The sequence below is a fragment of the Peromyscus maniculatus genome, chromosome 1 (genome assembly GCF_049852395.1).
Source record: "Peromyscus maniculatus bairdii isolate BWxNUB_F1_BW_parent chromosome 1, HU_Pman_BW_mat_3.1, whole genome shotgun sequence".
In the NCBI taxonomy this organism is placed as follows: Eukaryota; Metazoa; Chordata; class Mammalia; order Rodentia; family Cricetidae; genus Peromyscus; species Peromyscus maniculatus.
The window spans coordinates 186935955-186948809 of record NC_134852.1 but is presented as its reverse complement, the minus strand read 5'-3'; the positions used below and the strand labels follow the sequence as shown (position 1 = coordinate 186948809).

Sequence of the window (12855 nt, the reverse complement as noted above, 5' to 3'; positions counted from 1 at the left end):
AGAGAGAGAGAGAGAGAGAGAGAGAGAGAGAGAGAGAGAGAGCACACTTTGACAAAGGGTGACATTTCAGGAGCGTGATCTTGAAGGGTGAGTGGAACATACTTTGCTAATGGAAAAATGAGTGCCATCTGGATACGGAAAATAAGGAGTTGGTAAGGTGGCACATGCCTGTAATCCTAGGGAGCTGGGCCAAGAGGATTATGAGTTCAAGGCTAGCTGTGTTGTGAGATCCTGTCTCAAAAGGCAAAAAATGAGACAGAGAGAGAGAGAGAGAGAGAGAGAGAGAGAGAGAGAGAGAGAGAGAGAGAGAGAGAGAGAGATTCACACAGAGATTCACAGAGAGAGATACAGAGATAGAGACACACATGGAGAGACAGAGAGAGGGAGGGGAAGGAGAGAGAGGGGGCACAAGGACAAACGGTTTCTGGAAGAAAGGATGCTGGAAACAAGCAGTGTTCGGAAGGTCGGTGGTACACGCTGGGCAATGAAAGAAGAGGAGGAGAGCAATCCTAGTGACCGCTGCGTGAAGGGATATGAGACTGAGGAGCAGTGACGGTAGACAGGGAGATAAAACTGCTAAGAGAGGTCCTCCTTTCTTTTTCTGTTACAGTGACAAAATGCTCTGACGAAAGCAACATAAAGAAGATGAGGTTTATTTGAGCTCATAGTTCCTGGGAGAGACATGACACGTCCATCATGACTGGGAAGGCGTGGCCACAGGCCTGGAAGGCATGGGGGCAGCAGCAGGAAGTTAGTAGTAGTGCTGAGGATAAACAGTAAATGGGGCTGGCCTATAAAATCTTAAGTCCCTTTCCCCACTGGTCCATCTCTTCCAGCAGAGACCCACCTCCTAACTGTTCCAGAACCTTCTCAAATAGCTCCATCAGTTGGGACAAAGTGTCCCAGTGAGCCTTAGTGTGGGATGTTTCACATTCAAATAACAAAAGAATATAAGATGTTTCTTTGAGTGTTGTTTGAATTCCAACAAAATATTTAACCATGTGTAGTTTGGGACAACACAATTTAATTTTCCCCCTTAAAAATGTTCATGAGATACTCACCTATAATTCTTAGAGAACACCTTACCTTGATGGAACTTCATAGATGAGTGGACATCCATATTCTGAGCATGATGATCCTGAACTACACCAGTCTCTTTCAATTTATCACCTCATGTAACATGTGAAGCATCCAGACAGTAAGACACTGTGGCTCCGCCCAGCCTTCCTCTGGCCTCCTGGGGGTATGTGGCAGTACTAAAGGCAGTTTGGTCCTGACAAATAGGAGGGTTTCTATTGGCGTCCAATGGCCAAAGATCAGGGAAGCTGCTGAACACTCTACAATGCACAGGGCAACCTGAGAGCTGTGTGGAAGCTGAGGGGAAAAAAAAATCGCAGTGATAAGTGTTTTAAAACTTGAAGTGATGGAGCCGGGAGACTGCAAGTGAAAATATCTAGTGGTGTCAGGTGACAAGAACTGGGGTTCAGAGGGAGGTCAGGACAGGAAATGCCATGTTGCTGACAGCAGGTGTTAACCACAGTAACAAGAAGGACGAAGGGGCCTGGGGCGTGCTAAGAAAGGAGCGCAGGGAATTAGAAACTGTATTCTAGGAAAATGCTCACAAGAATAAAGTGAAGAGTGAAAAAGGAATTAATGAATACAATCAAGGAAATGAGAAAATGTTCAAGGGTCATGATATTATTTTATTTTTTTAACCAATTCTTTTTTATAATTTTAAAAATGATTTATTTATTTTTATTTTATGCCCATTGGTGTTTGACCTGCATGCATGTCTGTGTGAGGGTGTCAGATTCCCCTGGAACTGGAGTTACAGACAGCTGTGAGCTGCCATGTGGGTATTATTTTAAAAGCCAAGTGAATAGGAGTTTGAGAGGATAATATTCAAAAATATATTTCTTAGAGTCCAGAGAAGACTTTCACTATATTCTCTTACCAATTACAATTCCATGTAATTGATGACATATATCCTTTCATTGCATGTATGCTGTTTATAGTTATCCTTAACATCTTTATTAGCCTTGAAAAAAGCATTTTAATTCTATTTAGGCAGAAGCTTCAAGGTTGTATGCCCATCTCCAGCCGTCTGGTGGCTTTCACTCTGATATGGACCTGTGCATGCTCCTTGTCACTGCCCACGTTCTCAGTCACCTCTGCTGAATCCACACATCTTGTTTGACCAGGCAACAGGAACAAATACTCTTTCAATAATGGCTGTACTGCAGGTGCCATGCTTCTCAGAACCTCTCTGAGATTAATTCCGCTAAGCCAGCGATTCTCAGCCTTCCTAACGCTGCAACCCTTTAGTACAGTTCCTCCCGTTGTGGTGACCCCCAGCCACAACATTAGTTTATTGCTACTTCATGATGACTGTAATTTTGCTACTGTTCTGCATCATAATGTAATATCTGAGTTTTCCAATGATCTTAAGCAATCCCTGTGAATAGGTCACTTGACCTCAAAGGGGTCATGACCCACAGGTTGAGAACTGCTGCACTAAGCTCTGTGCAGTTTGATATTAGTTAAAAAAAAAAACCACACTTGTTAATTATTGGCTATAAGTGGTAGGGCTTTTTACCAAATATGATGTTCCTCCAGGCTGGAATAACACAGGTAGTGCTCAGTTCTGGAGGGGAGAGGAAGGGCAGCTGAGTGCTTAGGTCAGCTGATCATATCAGTGGAAGATTTCCTCATTAGTACTGACGTAACTATAGTACCATGCCTGCTGTTAATGGAAAAATTTGTTCAGTGACACTTGTTAAATCAGTGTAAGGAAGAATTTTTTTCTGGAATACTGACAGGTTGAGGGACCAGTATAACAGGGTATTGTAAGGGGAGAAAGAGATACAGTACATATCTCCATACATTATGAGCAAGTCAGATTTTATAGGCAAGGGTATAGGGTGGAGGTTATATAATTAAAAAACTACTAAGAGGACATCAGGGATAAAGGAGATTACAGCTAAACCAACCTTTTGGATTCCTGCTGAAGATGGGCCAGTAATCAGACGTCCCTGTGGTAGTGTGGAGGATCCAGATTTGGAGGGCGATCAGATGTGAGGGAAGAGAGATTCTTGCTGTACTGATGTAGAGGTTCAGAATGGGCTCAGAAAAGAATCTTTGTCCATCATAAACACAATATGGGTAAAGTTTTGTATGCTGACTACGGCCAAAACATTGGATTTAATAATGCATTCGATGCATTATCTCATTTCAGCTCTCACAAGGACCCTTACCATTCCACACCGCCTTTGAACAGGCGACAGGTTTCAGAGAGGCACCATATCTGGTCTAACCTCCTCACCCAAACCCTGTAAACATCACTGACTAAAGAGCCTGCTGGGATGAGGGGTGTGTTTTGTTGCTGCCCATCATGAGAAACACTGCCCATCATGAGAAACACTGCCCATCATGAGAAACACTGCCCATCATGAGAAACACTAGCCACATGTTGATATGGAGCCCTCGAAACGTGGCTCACAAAACAGATAAGCACTTAAAAGAAGTAGCACACACAAAACCCCAATTTAGTGAGTTACTGGTTTAGAGTATAAGTGTGAATAGTCTACATAGTGGAGTGCTGTTGCATGGTGTGAATGTAGAGCGTTTCAACCACTGCAGAAGGCTCTACCCCACAGTGATGCTTAGAAGAGAGTCAGTGCCTTATCTTCCTTTCCTGCTTGGATTCTAGGGTCCCAACTTTGCTTTTCTTCCAAGAAGGATGCACAGATGGGCTTTCCTCTCTACTCCCAGTAACTCCAACTCTTTTTTTTATTTTAAACATCATGACTTTTATTTATTATTTTTAAAATTGATTTTATGTATATGAGTGCTCTATCTGCATGTACAACTTTATGACAGAGGAGGGCATCAGATCCCACCATAGATGGTTGTGAGCCACCATGTGGTTGCTGGGAATTGAACTCAGAACCTCTGGAAGAGCAGTGAGTGCCCTTAACCACTGAGCCATCCCCTAACTCGTAAACTTAAGTGAAAGGAGATTTCTTTCCTCTGTCCACCTTTCCTTTCATGTGGCCTACACCTGTATCAGCAGCAGCTTCCATAGCCTGAAAGGGGAGCCCCATAGGAAGTGGTTTTTTCATATGAGACTCTGCCTATTCCTGTTACACTTACCAGCAACCCACAATTACTGAACACTTTTTACTTTATTTTATTGTCAAGGAGCATTGACAACAACAAGTGACATGTCACAATGGAATACCATGATATCACATGCAGCATTAGACAGCACTGTGCTAGCACAATAGAGCATCAAGATGTCATAGAGAAGCATTGTGAAGTTACAGTGGGACATTCTAATGCTGCAATTGAGCAATGATGTTACAAAATAGCATTGTGTTAGCACAATGGAGAATTGTCATGTGACAGTGGAATCTTGTGATTTCATAATGGAGCACTATGGTGTCACAGTGGAGCAATAGACACAATAGTGACACAGTGGACACTGTCATGTGTCATAGCATGACATGAGAATCACAGTGATCTCTTAACAGAGTTGTGATCTCATAATAGAGCACTGTGATGTCACAATGCAGCACTGTGATGTCATGATGTAACATTGTTTTGCTATAGTGGAACACTGTGTTCTCATATGGGAGTGCTATGATGTCACAAATGGAGCATTGTGATGGCACACACAGCTCTGTGATATCATAATGAAGCATTGCCATGTTATAGTGGAACACTGTGCTCTCTTGTTGGAGTACTATGATAATCACAATGGAGCATTGTGATGGCACACACAGCTCTGTGATATCATAATGAAGCATTGTCATGTTATAGTGGAACACTGTGTTCTCATATGGGAGTGCTATGATGTCACAATGGAGCATTGTGATGGCACACACAGCTCTGTGATATCATAATGAAGCATTGTCATGCTATAGTGGAACACTGTGTTCTCATATGGGAGTACTATGATGTCACAATGGAGCATTGTGATGGCACACACAGCTCTGTGATATCATAATGAAGCATTGTCATGCTATAGTGGAGCATTGCAACCGCATAATGGAGTACCGTGAAGTCATAGTGGAGCACTGTGATAGCACAAAGGAACATTGTGATAGCAAAGCACTGCATAGTGATGTCCCAATACACCATTGTTACATAAAAATGAAACATTATGATGGCACAATAGAGCACAGATGTCACAGGCAGCACTGTGATGATTGTGCTACCTGTTTTCGCCAACATTTTCACTCTAGATAGCCATGATTCACTGGCTACATTATTCAAGTTTAGGGTCAAATGTCACCTCTTATAAGAGACCTCCCCTGTACTCAAAACCCTGTCAGTCTTCCCTCCTCACATCCTGCTTTCTTTATCCCAGAGGATTTACCTCTTTCTCTATGACATTATGTATTTCTTCATTGGCCCTTGCCATCTAGACTAGAAAGACCTCAGTGAGAGCAAGGTTGATGTCCTTTGGTCTATGCTTCATTCTCAGTGCTCATTACAAGGGCTTGGTGAGCCCAGTGCTTTGCGTATGCCAGGGAGCACTCAATCAAGTGAACCACATCACAGCCTTGTTTAAAGACAGTTACTATTTTCATGTATTTATTTATTTATTGTGTATTTTATGGAGGTCAGAGAACAACTTCAGATAGTCAATGATTCTCTCCTTTGATCACATATGTCCCAGGAATTAACTCAACTTTACCTGCTGTCTTGATGGCTCTCGTTTTGTCTTTTTAAAGACAGAGATCTTGTTATATAGCCCAGGCTGGACTCAAATTCACCATCCACGACAGACCTTAGCCTCCAGAGTGTTGGAATTGTTGGCATGTACCATTACACCAGCAATTACTAAACTCTCAAAGGTTAAAACTCCCTCTGCCAGAGAGCAGTCAGGCAAACAAAATCTGAATACCACCAAGGATAAAACAACAGAGACACAGCTCTTAAACCAATAAATAAAATAGCTCTGGGCTTTGTTAGAGGCCCTGGGAGTAGTGGCTTAGAAAGAAGTCTCAAGACTCATTCTATTCTCCAAAGATTCTAAAAAGAACCGGTTGTCCTATATTATTATTTAAATGGAAGATAAGACTGATTTGCCACTGAAATCAGTATTTAGCTGGAAGAAGTATTTTTCTCAAAGACAGGGTTTCCAAGCCTCTGACCTAAGGACCTTCATAGCTAAGGGTTCAGGCCAACTGCTGCCCCTGCATTTATATGCTCATTTTCAATGCTAATGAATTCTCCTTGTGTATATTTTAAACACACATTTACTAATCCCTTAGATCTAAATTAGAGTTTCATGCAAGTGAAACTAGTCCTTAAATTCCAATTTATAGTTAAAGTATAGGAAGGTCAACAGAAAGGGAAACAAACGTACACGGCAGGCGGCAAGATGAGAAGTGTCTTAATCGGCCGGGTTTGTGCAGCGCTGAGGATGGAGGCCAGAGCTGCGGGACTGTAGTCAGACGCTCTAGGATGGAGCCACACCCTCACCCTCTTGGCTTGTGTTTAAAATGCCAGAACACCTCTGAAATCCCAGCACAGGGGCTCTGAAAGTGGAAGGACAGAGAGTTCAAGGCCAGCCTGGACCACATCATACCTCCTGTTCTTAAAAGCAACAACAACAACAAAACAAAAAACAAAACCAAAACCAGAACCTTCATGACCAAACAGCAACAAACTCGGAGGAGAATATTGCCTGTTATTGACCAGTGACTTCCTATTCCCCTCAATTTTTTTCTGAAAGCTTAATTTCTTTTCATACTTTGACATACATCAAAATCACCAGGGATTTTCGTTGAACAGAAGACAGATTTAGGGGTCTGCATTTCTAACCAGTTCCCAGCTTGTGTCAATCCAAGGGCCACTTTGAATAGCAGGAATGTCTGACTGTCAGTTCAGAGACCCTGTTTTGGCCTAGGAGAATGTCTGTCAGGATGGCTGGCCAGGAACCTGCTGCACACACTTGCCTTCTGGAAGGCTGGGGCAATCCCTCTTCAGGTTTTACCCCGGACTGCTCTTGCACCTGGAACCTACACCTCGTTCTTCCTCCCAGCAAGAGAGGGAAGTAAAGGTTGTTATTATTATTATCATTATATAGATGAAACGGAGACTCAGAGTTAAGTTGATCTCCCAACGTCATGGGCTTTGCTGGCAAGTTGAACTCAGGTCCTTAGGACGCTTGTAATTAACTGATCAGTGAAAGTGTCTGACCCGCTAGCTGGCAGGGTCCCCTTCCCTGCCAGATGCAGCTACAGACGTTGATTACCTTCTGCTCTTTGACTCTGCAGGGAAACGTGTGGTGTGTGTGTGTTTGAGAACACCTAGACTCCTCTTTCAGTGTAGGTCCGAGGCACCCAAGGCTGTTCCAGAGAGTGCTCTACAGTCTAAGGCAAGCAGGCTCGCGACTCTGCCTGAGCATTACATAAGCTGAAGGTGCCCCTCCACCCCGCGCCCCTCACCCGAGCCCCCAGCGCAGAGCGAATCCCAGGACACTGCTTCTTCCCCGACTGGGCAGAGTCACCCTCCGGGCTGGCGGGGCTGAGAGCCTTGCTTCTCGGGGGCGGGGCGGTGGGGATCACTCCAGTGACACTGTCCGGCAGGCGCTGCCCGCCGCCCCGGCCCCCGCGGCGCCTCCGCCCAGTGCGCTCCCCGCCCCTCGGCCGCCACCAGACGCCTGGGGCCGGGGAAGGGGCCTCCGCGCAGGGGGCATGTGGGCTCGCCGCCGCCAGCGCTGCAGTTGTCCCCGCGAGGTGAGGACCCGCGGGCCCGGGATGCGGACGGGCGGACGGGCGGGAGGGGACGCGGCAGAGGGCTGCGGAGCGTGCGCCTAGTTCCGACGCTGTCCCGGTACCGAAAGCTCTGCTCCTGCTCTTCCCGCTTTCTGCTTTCCGATTCGGTAGTACAGGTGCCACGGGCATCCAAGTAGGGCGGCAGGGTTGGACCTAGACCTTGGGAAAGACCCCGGCGCTGCATTCTACGTCTGTCCCAGCGCGCAGCTGTGTCTAAACCCCAAGTCTGGCCACCTGTTGGGTTTAGAAAGGAAGCACGTGCCCACTTGTCCTGTGTCCTGAAGCGTCCAGCTGAGTTTCTGGGCAGGTGGTTGGAGAGAGTGGCTTTGATCTGTGTCCTGCGGTTTCCAGGTGCACATTTCCCATGACAGACCGCCTTTTCCCCTTGATTGTCGGTGTTCTTGCTTTTTAACCCTACTCCACTCCCCAAATATTTACGACCCATAAGTGGTCTATTTAAAACACCAGCCTTCCACGTTTGAAATGAATCAAACTTAATTTCTCCAGTCACTCCTTGCCCCAAAGCAGCGGTTCTCAACCTGTAGGTCTCAACCCCTTTGGCAAACCTCTATCTCCAAAACTACAGTTATGAAGTAACAACAAAAATAATTTCATGGTTGGTGGCACCACAATATGAGGAATTATATGAAGGGGTCGTAGCATTAGGAAGATTGAGAATCAGTGGTCTACTGCAAGTTGGTGATTCAGCACTCTGAACCACCCCGCATACATTTTGTGTGGCCTCGGGTTAGTTCTTCCCAGCTTTGCTGAGAGCTGTGTGGGCATTCCAGCCGCCCTGCTGACCTAGCCCAGAAGGAAAAATCTTCAGTCTTGCCAAACTCAGGAAAACCCTGTGGCTACAGGTATCTGAGCTCACTCGCTTTTGAAATCTGCCGCTGCTGGCTGTGTCATTTCTCTTCCCTCCAAAGTTACACGCATCTAGGGCTTATGGTGCGCCAGCCACTCATGACGCCCAGCCTACGACTGTAAGTATGAACGCTGGATCGGTTACTGAGTGACTGGACTCAATCACTTATTACGCGATCTTAGAATTGAATGAAAAGAGTTTTAGAGAATCTACTAGATTGAAACCATTAACTTAAACAGCTTGGGAAGCTCAGATCCATGTCTGCCAGGACAGGCAAAATTCATACCTTTAACTGGGTAGAAGGGACCAACATTGAAATTCAGGCATTCTCACTCTCTTCCAGGTCAGTTTTCAAAGCCCTTTGCCTCTAGGTATTTTAACAACAGCCTCCCCCTCCCCACCCCATGACTAGAATGGCCCAAGCATATAATTTTTCTATCCTTGCCTCTTGCTCATCTGTTTTGAAACTGAGAGGGCTCTGAAATCTAGGAGAGGTTGATTTACTGTCTTTGTTGTGTAGTTGTTAACAGTAGGACTGCTCAGCCTGCTGTGGTGGTTCAGGCTGTAGTTCCAGCACCCCAGAGATGGAGGAAGAGGATTGTTGGGAGTTCAAAGTCAGCCTGGGCTACATAGTGACTCTCAGGCTAGCAAAGGCTACATAGGAAGAACTTGTCTCAAAAAACAAAGAAAAGATGGTAGGAAGGGAGGGGGAAAAAGGACTGAAAGCAGGGAGCAAGGAAGGATCCTTAACTTTAAATGATATTTAAATTCTTCCCATATCAAGATGCATACATTGATACTTCCTACATGCGTACCCAGAAAAAGGAAAATAATCAGGACAGTAGGAGTAAGCTTCCAACACTGCCTCGTGGAGTCCTGATTTTGTGCTCCCTCTGGTGATAAGTGGCTAGTGATGAGAACGTGATGTGAGTGATTTGCAATACTGAGCTGTTACAAGAAATGTGGCCCAGAGGTTTGTCATGAGCAACACAATGATCTGGAACAGAAGTCATGGCTTGAATTTTAAAATCGTGGACTGACTTAGCTAATACTATTGCAGCATATTGCATATTTTTTCGATTTAGTTCAATGTAACAGGTATTTATTGAGTGCCAACTGTATGTTTAGTGCTGTTTGGGGCAGTTGGTGGATGTCAGTGACCAACACAAAGGACTTTGGCTCAGAAGAGCTCAATTTGAAATTCATTTGTCAAAAACTTCCCTGGGAGTTTAGTTGGCCAGGTAAAAGAGAATTTCAGTTTTATGTTCCGAGGGAAAACAAATCCAAATGTTCTGTCTTCTTATCCAGTCATCTTGTTGATCTTCTAATCACGGGGAACAAACAACTGTCCGAGTAGCTTTGATGTTTATGACTTTGGCTACACAGTCATATGACTTTTTGGTAAACCTGCCACCATGGTAGTTTTTCTCTTTGAATTGCACACATTCCTGCATTAGACATTTTTTAATTCTCTCAGTTGCGTTTTCTTCGAACAGCACAGTTTGCAAGCTCAGGCATGTTTGTTATTTTTAATAATGACTTATCTAAATGAACTTGGCAGACTTTTGGTCATATTAATGCCCCCCCCCAAAGTGTTCATTGCAGTGTTTGGGTTGTTTTTGTATTCTTCATTTAATCATTAGATTTTCTTTTGAAAGTTGCCAAACTGGAAGCTGCTTTCTTGAGAGTGAATATCTTTCATGCCTATCTAAAAACTCAACCCATTGCTGTGGTAAAATTTAATTGAGAAAAATCAAATCACAGTTGAAGATGTTGGAGGATTTAAGCATAAAAAAGATTCTGTGTTCTAGTGTGTGTGTGTTGGGGGTTGGTGGCGGTATATGTTTGTACAGGTGAGCTTGTCCATGTAGCTGTGAGTGGAGGCCAGAGACTGATATCAGAATGTCTTCCTCACTCTCTTCTTTATCTTATTGATTGATTGATTCATTCATTTACTTGAGGCAGGGCTTCTCACAAGACTTGGAACTTGCCCTTTAGGTTAGACTAGCTGGCCAGCAAGCCTTGCCTGTCTCCATTGCCCATTGCTGTGGTTACAGATAGGTGCTGTCACTGGCTGCTTTTTACCTGGTACTGGCAATTCCAACTCCAGAGTCTCATGTTTGAGTGGTAAGAACTTTACCCACTGAGCCCTCTCCCTTGCCCCCTTGTTTCTATTTTTAATTTGATCTATATCAAAGGATATCAGGAAATCTCATTATCTATTAGTGCACTATTTAAAGTAGTTTTTATGAAATACTTAGGTAAGTTCACAATTTCTGGTGTTTGCTAGATCCTTTCCTTCCTTCCTTCCTTCCTTCCTTCCTTCCTTCCTTCCTTCCTTCCTTCCTTCCTTCCTCCCTCCCTCCCTCCCTCCCTCCCTCCCTCCCTCCCTCTCTCTCTCTCTCTCTCTCTCTCTCTCTCTTTCTTTCTTTCTTTCTTTCTTTCTTTCTTTCTTTCTTTCTTTCTTTCTTTCTTTCTTTCCTTTCTTCTTTCTTGACAGAGTCACACTATGTAGCCCTGGCTAGCCTGGAACTTACTATGTAGACAAGGTTGGCCTCAAGCTCAGAGAGATATACCTTCACCTGACTCTCAAGTGCAGGGATTAAAGGTTTGTGCCACCATGCCTGGCTGTTTTCTTTATTCACTTACATTTTTCTCCATCATAGATGGTCCAGAGGAGTGAGTTGTTGTAGTCATATAGAATGTTGTATGTCACGAATTATTCTATAAACATATTAATTTGTTGATTTACTATATATTTATTGGACTATTTAGTAATAATTTGTGTAAAAATTGTGTTTTCCTGGTGGCAGGATGGGCTACAAAAACAGACAGCTGAAGGCTGAGTGGCTTACAGCTTGGCCTGGAAGGAAAGACACTGAAGGACTATCATTGCTACAATAAGAGATAGCATGAAAATGTAAAGGGAGAAGAGCCTGTGCTTGGGAATGAAAAGGAGGGAGAGCTGTGGTGATATTTTATTTGTACTGAAATGTGATTTTAATTTTATGTTAATAAATAAAGTTGCCCTGGGGTCAGAGCTATTAGAGCCATAGCAAGAGCATGGTGGTTAAAAGAGCTAGGTAGATTTCTGTGTGTTCAGGGATACAGCCAGTATTGGAGACATATGCCTTTAAGACCTAGAGGGCGGTACTTACAGGCAGTGATGAGGCAGTCATGTGGTTGGGTTTAAAACCAATGAGAAGGCAGAACAGAAAGACTATTTAAACACAGACAAACAGGAAGTAGCTCTCTCTCGGGGAAGTTAGGAGCACTGCAGGAGGTAAGATTTTATCTCTGAGCTCTGACCTCTCGGCTTTCTCTTTTACATTGGCTCTGTGTTTCTTATTTTAAAAAGACGATTGGTTACATCTACAGAGAGCCTGTGCTTGGGAATGTAAATGGAGGAGAGTCTGTGCTTGGGAATGTAAATGGAGGAGAGTCTGTGCTTGGGAATGTAAATGGAGGAGAGCCTGTGTTTGGGAATATAAAGGGAGGAGAGAGTGTGTAGACTTTGAGGAGTTAAAGGTTGGGGAAGACTTCATAGTAGACATCTGGGTTGCTCCTTGAAAGATGAAACGCATGGTAAAGTTTTTTTCCCTTTTTCTTTTATTACTACAAAAGACCTGAGGATTGAACCGAACCCCAAGCCCTGTGTGCTGTGTAAGCACTCTATGACTAAACTACCCTTAGCTCTACTTGTTTCTTCTACTTTTAAAAAAATTAATTTGAGACTTTCATACATTATATTTTCATTATATTCATGTCTCTCCCAACTTCTCCCAGATCCACCCCCTATTCTATAACCACCCAACTTTGTGTTCTCTCTCTCTCTCTCTCTCTCTCTCTCTCTCTCTCTCTCTCTCTCTCTTTCTCCATATGTATTAATCTATGGAATCCAATTAGTCTTGAGTATGCAACTATCCATTGGAGTGGTAGGTCGTCAACCTACCTGGGGTCATACCATTAAGGAAAACCAACTTTCTTTCTCCTGACAGCTATCAATTACCAATAGATCCCAACTAGGGGTGGTACTTCATGTCCACATCTCCCTTTCATGTTGGAATTTTGTTAGTTTGATCTTCTGCAGTGCTAAGCTCCAAATAGGATATCTATACTATACCCCTTCTCCAAAGGCTCAGGGAACAGCCCCAAAGAGGCAGAAGAGAGAGCAGAAAAGAATGAGTCAGTGTTTTC

The 12855-nt window shown here is 44.0% G+C and overlaps 1 protein-coding gene across 4 annotated transcripts in view; it reads left to right on the top strand.

Moving 5' to 3' along the window:
* The first annotated feature begins 7612 nt into the window (after positions 1-7612).
* Positions 7613-12855, top strand: part of Slc16a12 (solute carrier family 16 member 12) — a 78802-nt gene continuing 73559 nt past the window's right edge. The window contains exon 1 of one of the 4 annotated variants that reach the window (XM_042269855.2): positions 7613-7751. The gene's annotated coding sequence lies outside the window, so the exon portion shown is untranslated. Of the gene's footprint in view, positions 7752-8634; positions 8777-12855 lie in introns of those variants that run through there. The other 3 variants (XM_042269857.2, XM_076562611.1, XM_042269858.2) reach the window with 3 other exon arrangements.